Source organism: Hyla sarda, unplaced genomic scaffold (genome assembly GCF_029499605.1).
Source record: "Hyla sarda isolate aHylSar1 unplaced genomic scaffold, aHylSar1.hap1 scaffold_882, whole genome shotgun sequence".
Taxonomy (NCBI): domain Eukaryota; kingdom Metazoa; phylum Chordata; class Amphibia; order Anura; family Hylidae; genus Hyla; species Hyla sarda.
In genome coordinates, this window is record NW_026610911.1 from 131,409 (window position 1) to 147,639 (window position 16,231).

Genomic DNA, 16,231 nt, shown 5'->3' on the forward strand with positions numbered 1-16,231 from the left:
CCTTACAGGGTTAAAAAGAAAGATTCCTACTTTCATTGCTACCTGCTTGCTGGCTAGCCAGCTAGCCAGCCCTGTGGGCCTTGCTGCTGCTGCTGCTGCTGCTGCAGCCAAAAAACAAAAGGTGGTGCTGCTGCTGCTTCTGCTGCTTCTGCTTGTGTCTGGCCGCTGTTGGAGCGTCCAGGCACAGGACTTCTGCTGCTGCTGACTAAATGGCCTCCTTAATTGGATCATTTGAGTAGCCAGCACACCTGTGCAGGTAGGGCATGACATGATAGGCAGCTGCCTTGATAGCGGGTGGGTGCTGAATGTTCCTAATTGACAAAATAAGATTAATGCTTATGAAGAAATATAAAATCTCATCCCTTCCCCAATATCGCGCCACACCCCTACCCCTTAATTCCCTGGTTGAACTTGATGGACATATGTCTTTTTTCGACCGTACTAACTATGTAACTATGTAACATAACATGGGGGGGTCTCCTGGCTGTTCACACAGGTGTGTCATTGCTGTACATTGACCATGCATTGCTTCTGTGGTATTGCAAAGGCAAAGACAAATGCTTCCAGCCATCCATTGCACTAATGGATTGGTCATCAGCTGGCTGTCTATGTCCCGCATCAATATAGACCAAAGTACAGAGGGTTAGGCTATGCTATAGTGCACCTACCTGATGCATCAGAAGGTGCGAGGCCCTTGCTAAATTCTGTGCACAGACTTTGAGATCTATGCTTTAGACTGTATCTAAACCTGCTCCAACATGGACTGACATTCTGGCCTACTTTCAGCCGATGCGACTTGTCTGTCGCTGAACAGTCGCTTTTTATGTATTCAGCACCTATGTATAATGTTGTAAAAATGCTCTAGAAGCTAAAGTCGCAGAAATGTCACACATATTTGGCCTGCAACTTTCTGTGCGACAAATTCAGACAGGAAAAATCAGTATAAATCCTTAGAAAATTATCCCCCAGTGTCTCCATCTGCTGGCGGTATTGAATAAGCATTGCTGCACTGATGGGGTATGCATTAGACGAAAAAAAAGAAGAAAAAGAAGAATAATACGCCCAGAAAAGAGGCGAAAAGGAGAAAAACGTAAAAAAACGTGAAAAAAAAGTAAGAGGAAGAGAAGGGAAAAAAAGGTGGAAATGGGTTTAAAAGTGATTTCGGCGGAGAAATATATATATATATATATATATATATATATACGCGCACACACACACATATATATAAACGTATTCTCCGTTGAGATATTGCAGCCGCTGCTGTGTCCAGGCCCAGGAGCCTTAGCACTGTGCTGTGATGTCACTCAATACCACTGACATCACTAGGTGTAAACAACATCTCTCCTTTGCTGTGTATGTGACTATGGAGCTGTTTGGTGATGTCGTCTATTATGGCCTTCATAGAAGCAACAGGAGATTGTTGCATCCATCTAGAACCCTCAGAACTACAGTGCTATGATGTCACTCACTTCCACAGGCCTTGCAGAGTGTAAACAACAACAACCCAGCTTTGTCGTGTATGTAACCATAGGGATTGTGATGTCACCTAGAACCTTCACAGCAGCGACAGCTTTATGAGGAGCATCAGCACTGCTCTGCCTGAGCAGAACCATCACCGCCATAGGTTGTCAAATAACCCGGATTTAACCCACACAGGTAAGTCCAATGGGGTGCAGGCATGTCCTCTATGCTTACAGCTTCCCGTGGGTGTTGGTTTGATACCGTTTGGGGACAGCCAAGGAGGCATCTGCAGGCAACAAAGGTAGGTGTGTGCTTGTGTGTGTGTTTCCTATGCAGATCCTAAGCCCAGTGTCACATGCAAGTAGGAGGAGTAAGAAGGGTTCCTGGCAAATCCGGGTTATGGATTGCATTTAAAAAGGCCCCGTGGGAGTGCAATGGGCCCCTGTCTTGCTGCTTAGCAATAATGGTATGGGTTTAGGTTCTGCTGTGTGTACTGGTGGTTGACTGCCCCCCAGCCCAGAGTGTGCATGGAAAATTGTCTGGCAGCCTCCCTGACAGCAAGCAGTGATAGTGCCCATGAAGGGGACCTTGTTGGGCCCGCCCCTTTCACGGTTATCGCTTCTCGGCCTTTTGGCTAAGATCAAGTGTAGTATCTGTTCTTATCAGTTTAATATCTGATACGTCCCCTATCTGGGGACCATATATTAAATGGATTTTTGAGAACGGGGGCCGATTTCGAAGCTTGCTTCCGTCGCCCTATGCATTGACCCGATATGGCAGTATCTTCGGGTACAGTGCACCACCCCCTTACAGGGTTAAAAAGAAAGATTCCTACTTTCATTGCTACCTGCTTGCTGGCTAGCCAGCTAGCCAGCCCTGTGGGCCTTGCTGCTGCTGCTGCTGCAGCCAAAAAACAAAAGGTGGTGCTGCTGCTGCTTCTGCTGCTTCTGCTTGTGTCTGGCCGCTGTTGGAGCGTCCAGGCACAGGACTTCTGCTGCTGCTGACTAAATGGCCTCCTTAATTGGATCATTTGAGTAGCCAGCACACCTGTGCAGGTAGGGCATGACATGATAGGCAGCTGCCTTGATAGCGGGTGGGTGCTGAATGTTCCTAATTGACAAAATAAGATTAATGCTTATGAAGAAATATAAAATCTCATCCCTTCCCCAATATCGCGCCACACCCCTACCCCTTAATTCCCTGGTTGAACTTGATGGACATATGTCTTTTTTCGACCGTACTAACTATGTAACTATGTAACATAACATGGGGGGGTCTCCTGGCTGTTCACACAGGTGTGTCATTGCTGTACATTGACCATGCATTGCTTCTGTGGTATTGCAAAGGCAAAGACAAATGCTTCCAGCCATCCATTGCACTAATGGATTGGTCATCAGCTGGCTGTCTATGTCCCGCATCAATATAGACCAAAGTACAGAGGGTTAGGCTATGCTATAGTGCACCTACCTGATGCATCAGAAGGTGCGAGGCCCTTGATAAATTCTGTGCACAGACTTTGAGATCTATGCTTTAGACTGTATCTAAACCTGCTCCAACATGGACTGACATTCTGGCCTACTTTCAGCCGATGCGACTTGTCTGTCGCTGAACAGTCGCTTTTTATGTATTCAGCACCTATGTATAATGTTGTAAAAATGCTCTAGAAGCTAAAGTCGCAGAAATGTCACACATATTTGGCCTGCAACTTTCTGTGCGACAAATTCAGACAGGAAAAATCAGTATAAATCCTTAGAAAATTATCCCCCAGTGTCTCCATCTGCTGGCGGTATTGAATAAGCATTGCTGCACTGATGGGGTATGCATTAGACGAAAAAAAAGAAGAAAAAGAAGAATAATACGCCCAGAAAAGAGGCGAAAAGGAGAAAAACGTAAAAAAACGTGAAAAAAAAGTAAGAGGAAGAGAAGGGAAAAAAAGGTGGAAATGGGTTTAAAAGTGATTTCGGCGGAGAAATATATATATATATATATATATATATATATATATATATATATATACGCGCACACACACACATATATATAAACGTATTCTCCGTTGAGATATTGCAGCCGCTGCTGTGTCCAGGCCCAGGAGCCTTAGCACTGTGCTGTGATGTCACTCAATACCACTGACATCACTAGGTGTAAACAACATCTCTCCTTTGCTGTGTATGTGACTATGGAGCTGTTTGGTGATGTCGTCTATTATGGCCTTCATAGAAGCAACAGGAGATTGTTGCATCCATCTAGAACCCTCAGAACTACAGTGCTATGATGTCACTCACTTCCACAGGCCTTGCAGAGTGTAAACAACAACAACCCAGCTTTGTCGTGTATGTAACCATAGGGATTGTGATGTCACCTAGAACCTTCACAGCAGCGACAGCTTTATGAGGAGCATCAGCACTGCTCTGCCTGAGCAGAACCATCACCGCCATAGGTTGTCAAATAACCCGGATTTAACCCACACAGGTAAGTCCAATGGGGTGCAGGCATGTCCTCTATGCTTACAGCTTCCCGTGGGTGTTGGTTTGATACCGTTTGGGGACAGCCAAGGAGGCATCTGCAGGCAACAAAGGTAGGTGTGTGCTTGTGTGTGTGTTTCCTATGCAGATCCTAAGCCCAGTGTCACATGCAAGTAGGAGGAGTAAGAAGGGTTCCTGGCAAATCCGGGTTATGGATTGCATTTAAAAAGGCCCCGTGGGAGTGCAATGGGCCCCTGTCTTGCTGCTTAGCAATAATGGTATGGGTTTAGGTTCTGCTGTGTGTACTGGTGGTGGTGGTTGACTGCCCCCCAGCCCAGAGTGTGCATGGAAAATTGTCTGGCAGCCTCCCTGACAGCAAGCAGTGATAGTGCCCATGAAGGGGACCTTGTTGGGCCCGCCCCTTTCACGGTTATCGCTTCTCGGCCTTTTGGCTAAGATCAAGTGTAGTATCTGTTCTTATCAGTTTAATATCTGATACGTCCCCTATCTGGGGACCATATATTAAATGGATTTTTGAGAACGGGGGCCGATTTCGAAGCTTGCTTCCGTCGCCCTATGCATTGACCCGATATGGCAGTATCTTCGGGTACAGTGCACCACCCCCTTACAGGGTTAAAAAGAAAGATTCCTACTTTCATTGCTACCTGCTTGCTGGCTAGCCAGCTAGCCAGCCCTGTGGGCCTTGCTGCTGCTGCTGCTGCTGCTGCAGCCAAAAAACAAAAGGTGGTGCTGCTGCTGCTTCTGCTGCTTCTGCTTGTGTCTGGCCGCTGTTGGAGCGTCCAGGCACAGGACTTCTGCTGCTGCTGACTAAATGGCCTCCTTAATTGGATCATTTGAGTAGCCAGCACACCTGTGCAGGTAGGGCATGACATGATAGGCAGCTGCCTTGATAGCGGGTGGGTGCTGAATGTTCCTAATTGACAAAATAAGATTAATGCTTATGAAGAAATATAAAATCTCATCCCTTCCCCAATATCGCGCCACACCCCTACCCCTTAATTCCCTGGTTGAACTTGATGGACATATGTCTTTTTTCGACCGTACTAACTATGTAACTATGTAACATAACATGGGGGGGTCTCCTGGCTGTTCACACAGGTGTGTCATTGCTGTACATTGACCATGCATTGCTTCTGTGGTATTGCAAAGGCAAAGACAAATGCTTCCAGCCATCCATTGCACTAATGGATTGGTCATCAGCTGGCTGTCTATGTCCCGCATCAATATAGACCAAAGTACAGAGGGTTAGGCTATGCTATAGTGCACCTACCTGATGCATCAGAAGGTGCGAGGCCCTTGCTAAATTCTGTGCACAGACTTTGAGATCTATGCTTTAGACTGTATCTAAACCTGCTCCAACATGGACTGACATTCTGGCCTACTTTCAGCCGATGCGACTTGTCTGTCGCTGAACAGTCGCTTTTTATGTATTCAGCACCTATGTATAATGTTGTAAAAATGCTCTAGAAGCTAAAGTCGCAGAAATGTCACACATATTTGGCCTGCAACTTTCTGTGCGACAAATTCAGACAGGAAAAATCAGTATAAATCCTTAGAAAATTATCCCCCAGTGTCTCCATCTGCTGGCGGTATTGAATAAGCATTGCTGCACTGATGGGGTATGCATTAGACGAAAAAAAAGAAGAAAAAGAAGAATAATACGCCCAGAAAAGAGGCGAAAAGGAGAAAAACGTAAAAAAATGTGAAAAAAAAGTAAGAGGAAGAGAAGGGAAAAAAAGGTGGAAATGGGTTTAAAAGTGATTTCGGCGGAGAAATATATATATATATATATATATATATATATATATATATACGCGCACACACACACATATATATAAACGTATTCTCCGTTGAGATATTGCAGCCGCTGCTGTGTCCAGGCCCAGGAGCCTTAGCACTGTGCTGTGATGTCACTCAATACCACTGACATCACTAGGTGTAAACAACATCTCTCCTTTGCTGTGTATGTGACTATGGAGCTGTTTGGTGATGTCGTCTATTATGGCCTTCATAGAAGCAACAGGAGATTGTTGCATCCATCTAGAACCCTCAGAACTACAGTGCTATGATGTCACTCACTTCCACAGGCCTTGCAGAGTGTAAACAACAACAACCCAGCTTTGTCGTGTATGTAACCATAGGGATTGTGATGTCACCTAGAACCTTCACAGCAGCGACAGCTTTATGAGGAGCATCAGCACTGCTCTGCCTGAGCAGAACCATCACCGCCATAGGTTGTCAAATAACCCGGATTTAACCCACACAGGTAAGTCCAATGGGGTGCAGGCATGTCCTCTATGCTTACAGCTTCCCGTGGGTGTTGGTTTGATACCGTTTGGGGACAGCCAAGGAGGCATCTGCAGGCAACAAAGGTAGGTGTGTGCTTGTGTGTGTGTTTCCTATGCAGATCCTAAGCCCAGTGTCACATGCAAGTAGGAGGAGTAAGAAGGGTTCCTGGCAAATCCGGGTTATGGATTGCATTTAAAAAGGCCCCGTGGGAGTGCAATGGGCCCCTGTCTTGCTGCTTAGCAATAATGGTATGGGTTTAGGTTCTGCTGTGTGTACTGGTGGTTGACTGCCCCCCAGCCCAGAGTGTGCATGGAAAATTGTCTGGCAGCCTCCCTGACAGCAAGCAGTGATAGTGCCCATGAAGGGGACCTTGTTGGGCCCGCCCCTTTCACGGTTATCGCTTCTCGGCCTTTTGGCTAAGATCAAGTGTAGTATCTGTTCTTATCAGTTTAATATCTGATACGTCCCCTATCTGGGGACCATATATTAAATGGATTTTTGAGAACGGGGGCCGATTTCGAAGCTTGCTTCCGTCGCCCTATGCATTGACCCGATATGGCAGTATCTTCGGGTACAGTGCACCACCCCCTTACAGGGTTAAAAAGAAAGATTCCTACTTTCATTGCTACCTGCTTGCTGGCTAGCCAGCTAGCCAGCCCTGTGGGCCTTGCTGCTGCTGCTGCTGCTGCTGCAGCCAAAAAACAAAAGGTGGTGCTGCTGCTGCTTCTGCTGCTTCTGCTTGTGTCTGGCCGCTGTTGGAGCGTCCAGGCACAGGACTTCTGCTGCTGCTGACTAAATGGCCTCCTTAATTGGATCATTTGAGTAGCCAGCACACCTGTGCAGGTAGGGCATGACATGATAGGCAGCTGCCTTGATAGCGGGTGGGTGCTGAATGTTCCTAATTGACAAAATAAGATTAATGCTTATGAAGAAATATAAAATCTCATCCCTTCCCCAATATCGCGCCACACCCCTACCCCTTAATTCCCTGGTTGAACTTGATGGACATATGTCTTTTTTCGACCGTACTAACTATGTAACTATGTAACATAACATGGGGGGGTCTCCTGGCTGTTCACACAGGTGTGTCATTGCTGTACATTGACCATGCATTGCTTCTGTGGTATTGCAAAGGCAAAGACAAATGCTTCCAGCCATCCATTGCACTAATGGATTGGTCATCAGCTGGCTGTCTATGTCCCGCATCAATATAGACCAAAGTACAGAGGGTTAGGCTATGCTATAGTGCACCTACCTGATGCATCAGAAGGTGCGAGGCCCTTGCTAAATTCTGTGCACAGACTTTGAGATCTATGCTTTAGACTGTATCTAAACCTGCTCCAACATGGACTGACATTCTGGCCTACTTTCAGCCGATGCGACTTGTCTGTCGCTGAACAGTCGCTTTTTATGTATTCAGCACCTATGTATAATGTTGTAAAAATGCTCTAGAAGCTAAAGTCGCAGAAATGTCACACATATTTGGCCTGCAACTTTCTGTGCGACAAATTCAGACAGGAAAAATCAGTATAAATCCTTAGAAAATTATCCCCCAGTGTCTCCATCTGCTGGCGGTATTGAATAAGCATTGCTGCACTGATGGGGTATGCATTAGACGAAAAAAAAGAAGAAAAAGAAGAATAATACGCCCAGAAAAGAGGCGAAAAGGAGAAAAACGTAAAAAAACGTGAAAAAAAAGTAAGAGGAAGAGAAGGGAAAAAAAGGTGGAAATGGGTTTAAAAGTGATTTCGGCGGAGAAATATATATATATATATATATATATATATATATATACGCGCACACACACACATATATATAAACGTATTCTCCGTTGAGATATTGCAGCCGCTGCTGTGTCCAGGCCCAGGAGCCTTAGCACTGTGCTGTGATGTCACTCAATACCACTGACATCACTAGGTGTAAACAACATCTCTCCTTTGCTGTGTATGTGACTATGGAGCTGTTTGGTGATGTCGTCTATTATGGCCTTCATAGAAGCAACAGGAGATTGTTGCATCCATCTAGAACCCTCAGAACTACAGTGCTATGATGTCACTCACTTCCACAGGCCTTGCAGAGTGTAAACAACAACAACCCAGCTTTGTCGTGTATGTAACCATAGGGATTGTGATGTCACCTAGAACCTTCACAGCAGCGACAGCTTTATGAGGAGCATCAGCACTGCTCTGCCTGAGCAGAACCATCACCGCCATAGGTTGTCAAATAACCCGGATTTAACCCACACAGGTAAGTCCAATGGGGTGCAGGCATGTCCTCTATGCTTACAGCTTCCCGTGGGTGTTGGTTTGATACCGTTTGGGGACAGCCAAGGAGGCATCTGCAGGCAACAAAGGTAGGTGTGTGCTTGTGTGTGTGTTTCCTATGCAGATCCTAAGCCCAGTGTCACATGCAAGTAGGAGGAGTAAGAAGGGTTCCTGGCAAATCCGGGTTATGGATTGCATTTAAAAAGGCCCCGTGGGAGTGCAATGGGCCCCTGTCTTGCTGCTTAGCAATAATGGTATGGGTTTAGGTTCTGCTGTGTGTACTGGTGGTTGACTGCCCCCCAGCCCAGAGTGTGCATGGAAAATTGTCTGGCAGCCTCCCTGACAGCAAGCAGTGATAGTGCCCATGAAGGGGACCTTGTTGGGCCCGCCCCTTTCACGGTTATCGCTTCTCGGCCTTTTGGCTAAGATCAAGTGTAGTATCTGTTCTTATCAGTTTAATATCTGATACGTCCCCTATCTGGGGACCATATATTAAATGGATTTTTGAGAACGGGGGCCGATTTCGAAGCTTGCTTCCGTCGCCCTATGCATTGACCCGATATGGCAGTATCTTCGGGTACAGTGCACCACCCCCTTACAGGGTTAAAAAGAAAGATTCCTACTTTCATTGCTACCTGCTTGCTGGCTAGCCAGCTAGCCAGCCCTGTGGGCCTTGCTGCTGCTGCTGCTGCTGCTGCAGCCAAAAAACAAAAGGTGGTGCTGCTGCTGCTTCTGCTGCTTCTGCTTGTGTCTGGCCGCTGTTGGAGCGTCCAGGCACAGGACTTCTGCTGCTGCTGACTAAATGGCCTCCTTAATTGGATCATTTGAGTAGCCAGCACACCTGTGCAGGTAGGGCATGACATGATAGGCAGCTGCCTTGATAGCGGGTGGGTGCTGAATGTTCCTAATTGACAAAATAAGATTAATGCTTATGAAGAAATATAAAATCTCATCCCTTCCCCAATATCGCGCCACACCCCTACCCCTTAATTCCCTGGTTGAACTTGATGGACATATGTCTTTTTTCGACCGTACTAACTATGTAACTATGTAACATAACATGGGGGGGTCTCCTGGCTGTTCACACAGGTGTGTCATTGCTGTACATTGACCATGCATTGCTTCTGTGGTATTGCAAAGGCAAAGACAAATGCTTCCAGCCATCCATTGCACTAATGGATTGGTCATCAGCTGGCTGTCTATGTCCCGCATCAATATAGACCAAAGTACAGAGGGTTAGGCTATGCTATAGTGCACCTACCTGATGCATCAGAAGGTGCGAGGCCCTTGCTAAATTCTGTGCACAGACTTTGAGATCTATGCTTTAGACTGTATCTAAACCTGCTCCAACATGGACTGACATTCTGGCCTACTTTCAGCCGATGCGACTTGTCTGTCGCTGAACAGTCGCTTTTTATGTATTCAGCACCTATGTATAATGTTGTAAAAATGCTCTAGAAGCTAAAGTCGCAGAAATGTCACACATATTTGGCCTGCAACTTTCTGTGCGACAAATTCAGACAGGAAAAATCAGTATAAATCCTTAGAAAATTATCCCCCAGTGTCTCCATCTGCTGGCGGTATTGAATAAGCATTGCTGCACTGATGGGGTATGCATTAGACGAAAAAAAAGAAGAAAAAGAAGAATAATACGCCCAGAAAAGAGGCGAAAAGGAGAAAAACGTAAAAAAACGTGAAAAAAAAGTAAGAGGAAGAGAAGGGAAAAAAAGGTGGAAATGGGTTTAAAAGTGATTTCGGCGGAGAAATATATATATATATATATATATATATATATATATACGCGCACACACACACATATATATAAACGTATTCTCCGTTGAGATATTGCAGCCGCTGCTGTGTCCAGGCCCAGGAGCCTTAGCACTGTGCTGTGATGTCACTCAATACCACTGACATCACTAGGTGTAAACAACATCTCTCCTTTGCTGTGTATGTGACTATGGAGCTGTTTGGTGATGTCGTCTATTATGGCCTTCATAGAAGCAACAGGAGATTGTTGCATCCATCTAGAACCCTCAGAACTACAGTGCTATGATGTCACTCACTTCCACAGGCCTTGCAGAGTGTAAACAACAACAACCCAGCTTTGTCGTGTATGTAACCATAGGGATTGTGATGTCACCTAGAACCTTCACAGCAGCGACAGCTTTATGAGGAGCATCAGCACTGCTCTGCCTGAGCAGAACCATCACCGCCATAGGTTGTCAAATAACCCGGATTTAACCCACACAGGTAAGTCCAATGGGGTGCAGGCATGTCCTCTATGCTTACAGCTTCCCGTGGGTGTTGGTTTGATACCGTTTGGGGACAGCCAAGGAGGCATCTGCAGGCAACAAAGGTAGGTGTGTGCTTGTGTGTGTGTTTCCTATGCAGATCCTAAGCCCAGTGTCACATGCAAGTAGGAGGAGTAAGAAGGGTTCCTGGCAAATCCGGGTTATGGATTGCATTTAAAAAGGCCCCGTGGGAGTGCAATGGGCCCCTGTCTTGCTGCTTAGCAATAATGGTATGGGTTTAGGTTCTGCTGTGTGTACTGGTGGTTGACTGCCCCCCAGCCCAGAGTGTGCATGGAAAATTGTCTGGCAGCCTCCCTGACAGCAAGCAGTGATAGTGCCCATGAAGGGGACCTTGTTGGGCCCGCCCCTTTCACGGTTATCGCTTCTCGGCCTTTTGGCTAAGATCAAGTGTAGTATCTGTTCTTATCAGTTTAATATCTGATACGTCCCCTATCTGGGGACCATATATTAAATGGATTTTTGAGAACGGGGGCCGATTTCGAAGCTTGCTTCCGTCGCCCTATGCATTGACCCGATATGGCAGTATCTTCGGGTACAGTGCACCACCCCCTTACAGGGTTAAAAAGAAAGATTCCTACTTTCATTGCTACCTGCTTGCTGGCTAGCCAGCTAGCCAGCCCTGTGGGCCTTGCTGCTGCTGCTGCTGCTGCTGCAGCCAAAAAACAAAAGGTGGTGCTGCTGCTGCTTCTGCTGCTTCTGCTTGTGTCTGGCCGCTGTTGGAGCGTCCAGGCACAGGACTTCTGCTGCTGCTGACTAAATGGCCTCCTTAATTGGATCATTTGAGTAGCCAGCACACCTGTGCAGGTAGGGCATGACATGATAGGCAGCTGCCTTGATAGCGGGTGGGTGCTGAATGTTCCTAATTGACAAAATAAGATTAATGCTTATGAAGAAATATAAAATCTCATCCCTTCCCCAATATCGCGCCACACCCCTACCCCTTAATTCCCTGGTTGAACTTGATGGACATATGTCTTTTTTCGACCGTACTAACTATGTAACTATGTAACATAACATGGGGGGGTCTCCTGGCTGTTCACACAGGTGTGTCATTGCTGTACATTGACCATGCATTGCTTCTGTGGTATTGCAAAGGCAAAGACAAATGCTTCCAGCCATCCATTGCACTAATGGATTGGTCATCAGCTGGCTGTCTATGTCCCGCATCAATATAGACCAAAGTACAGAGGGTTAGGCTATGCTATAGTGCACCTACCTGATGCATCAGAAGGTGCGAGGCCCTTGCTAAATTCTGTGCACAGACTTTGAGATCTATGCTTTAGACTGTATCTAAACCTGCTCCAACATGGACTGACATTCTGGCCTACTTTCAGCCGATGCGACTTGTCTGTCGCTTAACAGTCGCTTTTTATGTATTCAGCACCTATGTATAATGTTGTAAAAATGCTCTAGAAGCTAAAGTCGCAGAAATGTCACACATATTTGGCCTGCAACTTTCTGTGCGACAAATTCAGACAGGAAAAATCAGTATAAATCCTTAGAAAATTATCCCCCAGTGTCTCCATCTGCTGGCGGTATTGAATAAGCATTGCTGCACTGATGGGGTATGCATTAGACGAAAAAAAAGAAGAAAAAGAAGAATAATACGCCCAGAAAAGAGGCGAAAAGGAGAAAAACGTAAAAAAACGTGAAAAAAAAGTAAGAGGAAGAGAAGGGAAAAAAAGGTGGAAATGGGTTTAAAAGTGATTTCGGCGGAGAAATATATATATATATATATATATATATATATATATATATATATACGCGCACACACACACATATATATAAACGTATTCTCCGTTGAGATATTGCAGCCGCTGCTGTGTCCAGGCCCAGGAGCCTTAGCACTGTGCTGTGATGTCACTCAATACCACTGACATCACTAGGTGTAAACAACATCTCTCCTTTGCTGTGTATGTGACTATGGAGCTGTTTGGTGATGTCGTCTATTATGGCCTTCATAGAAGCAACAGGAGATTGTTGCATCCATCTAGAACCCTCAGAACTACAGTGCTATGATGTCATTCACTTCCACAGGCCTTGCAGAGTGTAAACAACAACAACCCAGCTTTGTCGTGTATGTAACCATAGGGATTGTGATGTCACCTAGAACCTTCACAGCAGCGACAGCTTTATGAGGAGCATCAGCACTGCTCTGCCTGAGCAGAACCATCACCGCCATAGGTTGTCAAATAACCCGGATTTAACCCACACAGGTAAGTCCAATGGGGTGCAGGCATGTCCTCTATGCTTACAGCTTCCCGTGGGTGTTGGTTTGATACCGTTTGGGGACAGCCAAGGAGGCATCTGCAGGCAACAAAGGTAGGTGTGTGCTTGTGTGTGTGTTTCCTATGCAGATCCTAAGCCCAGTGTCACATGCAAGTAGGAGGAGTAAGAAGGGTTCCTGGCAAATCCGGGTTATGGATTGCATTTAAAAAGGCCCCGTGGGAGTGCAATGGGCCCCTGTCTTGCTGCTTAGCAATAATGGTATGGGTTTAGGTTCTGCTGTGTGTACTGGTGGTTGACTGCCCCCCAGCCCAGAGTGTGCATGGAAAATTGTCTGGCAGCCTCCCTGACAGCAAGCAGTGATAGTGCCCATGAAGGGGACCTTGTTGGGCCCGCCCCTTTCACGGTTATCGCTTCTCGGCCTTTTGGCTAAGATCAAGTGTAGTATCTGTTCTTATCAGTTTAATATCTGATACGTCCCCTATCTGGGGACCATATATTAAATGGATTTTTGAGAACGGGGGCCGATTTCGAAGCTTGCTTCCGTCGCCCTATGCATTGACCCGATATGGCAGTATCTTCGGGTACAGTGCACCACCCCCTTACAGGGTTAAAAAGAAAGATTCCTACTTTCATTGCTACCTGCTTGCTGGCTAGCCAGCTAGCCAGCCCTGTGGGCCTTGCTGCTGCTGCTGCTGCTGCTGCAGCCAAAAAACAAAAGGTGGTGCTGCTGCTGCTTCTGCTGCTTCTGCTTGTGTCTGGCCGCTGTTGGAGCGTCCAGGCACAGGACTTCTGCTGCTGCTGACTAAATGGCCTCCTTAATTGGATCATTTGAGTAGCCAGCACACCTGTGCAGGTAGGGCATGACATGATAGGCAGCTGCCTTGATAGCGGGTGGGTGCTGAATGTTCCTAATTGACAAAATAAGATTAATGCTTATGAAGAAATATAAAATCTCATCCCTTCCCCAATATCGCGCCACACCCCTACCCCTTAATTCCCTGGTTGAACTTGATGGACATATGTCTTTTTTCGACCGTACTAACTATGTAACTATGTAACATAACATGGGGGGGTCTCCTGGCTGTTCACACAGGTGTGTCATTGCTGTACATTGACCATGCATTGCTTCTGTGGTATTGCAAAGGCAAAGACAAATGCTTCCAGCCATCCATTGCACTAATGGATTGGTCATCAGCTGGCTGTCTATGTCCCGCATCAATATAGACCAAAGTACAGAGGGTTAGGCTATGCTATAGTGCACCTACCTGATGCATCAGAAGGTGCGAGGCCCTTGCTAAATTCTGTGCACAGACTTTGAGATCTATGCTTTAGACTGTATCTAAACCTGCTCCAACATGGACTGACATTCTGGCCTACTTTCAGCCGATGCGACTTGTCTGTCGCTGAACAGTCGCTTTTTATGTATTCAGCACCTATGTATAATGTTGTAAAAATGCTCTAGAAGCTAAAGTCGCAGAAATGTCACACATATTTGGCCTGCAACTTTCTGTGCGACAAATTCAGACAGGAAAAATCAGTATAAATCCTTAGAAAATTATCCCCCAGTGTCTCCATCTGCTGGCGGTATTGAATAAGCATTGCTGCACTGATGGGGTATGCATTAGACGAAAAAAAAGAAGAAAAAGAAGAATAATACGCCCAGAAAAGAGGCGAAAAGGAGAAAAACGTAAAAAAACGTGAAAAAAAAGTAAGAGGAAGAGAAGGGAAAAAAAGGTGGAAATGGGTTTAAAAGTGATTTCGGCGGAGAAATATATATATATATATATATATATATATATATATATATATATATACGCGCACACACACACATATATATAAACGTATTCTCCGTTGAGATATTGCAGCCGCTGCTGTGTCCAGGCCCAGGAGCCTTAGCACTGTGCTGTGATGTCACTCAATACCACTGACATCACTAGGTGTAAACAACATCTCTCCTTTGCTGTGTATGTGACTATGGAGCTGTTTGGTGATGTCGTCTATTATGGCCTTCATAGAAGCAACAGGAGATTGTTGCATCCATCTAGAACCCTCAGAACTACAGTGCTATGATGTCACTCACTTCCACAGGCCTTGCAGAGTGTAAACAACAACAACCCAGCTTTGTCGTGTATGTAACCATAGGGATTGTGATGTCACCTAGAACCTTCACAGCAGCGACAGCTTTATGAGGAGCATCAGCACTGCTCTGCCTGAGCAGAACCATCACCGCCATAGGTTGTCAAATAACCCGGATTTAACCCACACAGGTAAGTCCAATGGGGTGCAGGCATGTCCTCTATGCTTACAGCTTCCCGTGGGTGTTGGTTTGATACCGTTTGGGGACAGCCAAGGAGGCATCTGCAGGCAACAAAGGTAGGTGTGTGCTTGTGTGTGTGTTTCCTATGCAGATCCTAAGCCCAGTGTCACATGCAAGTAGGAGGAGTAAGAAGGGTTCCTGGCAAATCCGGGTTATGGATTGCATTTAAAAAGGCCCCGTGGGAGTGCAATGGGCCCCTGTCTTGCTGCTTAGCAATAATGGTATGGGTTTAGGTTCTGCTGTGTGTACTGGTGGTTGACTGCCCCCCAGCCCAGAGTGTGCATGGAAAATTGTCTGGCAGCCTCCCTGACAGCAAGCAGTGATAGTGCCCATGAAGGGGACCTTGTTGGGCCCGCCCCTTTCACGGTTATCGCTTCTCGGCCTTTTGGCTAAGATCAAGTGTAGTATCTGTTCTTATCAGTTTAATATCTGATACGTCCCCTATCTGGGGACCATATATTAAATGGATTTTTGAGAACGGGGGCCGATTTCGAAGCTTGCTTCCGTCGCCCTATGCATTGACCCGATATGGCAGTATCTTCGGGTACAGTGCACCACCCCCTTACAGGGTTAAAAAGAAAGATTCCTACTTTCATTGCTACCTGCTTGCTGGCTAGCCAGCTAGCCAGCCCTGTGGGCCTTGCTGCTGCTGCTGCTGCTGCTGCAGCCAAAAAACAAAAGGTGGTGCTGCTGCTGCTTCTGCTGCTTCTGCTTGTGTCTGGCCGCTGTTGGAGCGTCCAGGCACAGGACTTCTGCTGCTGCTGACTAAATGGCCTCCTTAATTGGATCATTTGAGTAGCCAGCACACCTGTGCAGGTAGGGCATGACATGATAGGCAGCTGCCTTGATAGCGGGTGGGTGCTGAATGTTCCT

At 46.3% G+C, this 16,231-nt stretch overlaps 7 non-coding genes across 7 annotated transcripts; all 7 read left to right on the forward strand.

Annotated features, from left to right (window-relative positions):
* The first annotated feature begins 2,075 nt into the window (after window positions 1-2,075).
* LOC130348450 (U2 spliceosomal RNA) lies at window positions 2,076-2,266 on the forward strand. Its single transcript, XR_008886125.1, has one exon. It is a non-coding gene; the product is annotated as a U2 spliceosomal RNA (small nuclear RNA).
* A 2,089-nt stretch (window positions 2,267-4,355) lies between these two features.
* On the forward strand, window positions 4,356-4,546 carry LOC130348385 (U2 spliceosomal RNA). The gene has a single exon (XR_008886067.1). It is a non-coding gene; the product is annotated as a U2 spliceosomal RNA (small nuclear RNA).
* A 2,083-nt stretch (window positions 4,547-6,629) lies between these two features.
* LOC130348386 (U2 spliceosomal RNA) lies at window positions 6,630-6,820 on the forward strand. The gene has a single exon (XR_008886068.1). It is a non-coding gene; the product is annotated as a U2 spliceosomal RNA (small nuclear RNA).
* A 2,079-nt stretch (window positions 6,821-8,899) lies between these two features.
* LOC130348387 (U2 spliceosomal RNA) lies at window positions 8,900-9,090 on the forward strand. Its single transcript, XR_008886069.1, has one exon. It is a non-coding gene; the product is annotated as a U2 spliceosomal RNA (small nuclear RNA).
* A 2,079-nt stretch (window positions 9,091-11,169) lies between these two features.
* LOC130348388 (U2 spliceosomal RNA) lies at window positions 11,170-11,360 on the forward strand. Its single transcript, XR_008886070.1, has one exon. It is a non-coding gene; the product is annotated as a U2 spliceosomal RNA (small nuclear RNA).
* A 2,087-nt stretch (window positions 11,361-13,447) lies between these two features.
* On the forward strand, window positions 13,448-13,638 carry LOC130348389 (U2 spliceosomal RNA). Its single transcript, XR_008886071.1, has one exon. It is a non-coding gene; the product is annotated as a U2 spliceosomal RNA (small nuclear RNA).
* Window positions 13,639-15,727: 2,089 nt separating this feature from the next.
* LOC130348391 (U2 spliceosomal RNA) lies at window positions 15,728-15,918 on the forward strand. Its single transcript, XR_008886073.1, has one exon. It is a non-coding gene; the product is annotated as a U2 spliceosomal RNA (small nuclear RNA).
* The last annotated feature ends 313 nt before the right edge of the window (window positions 15,919-16,231 follow it).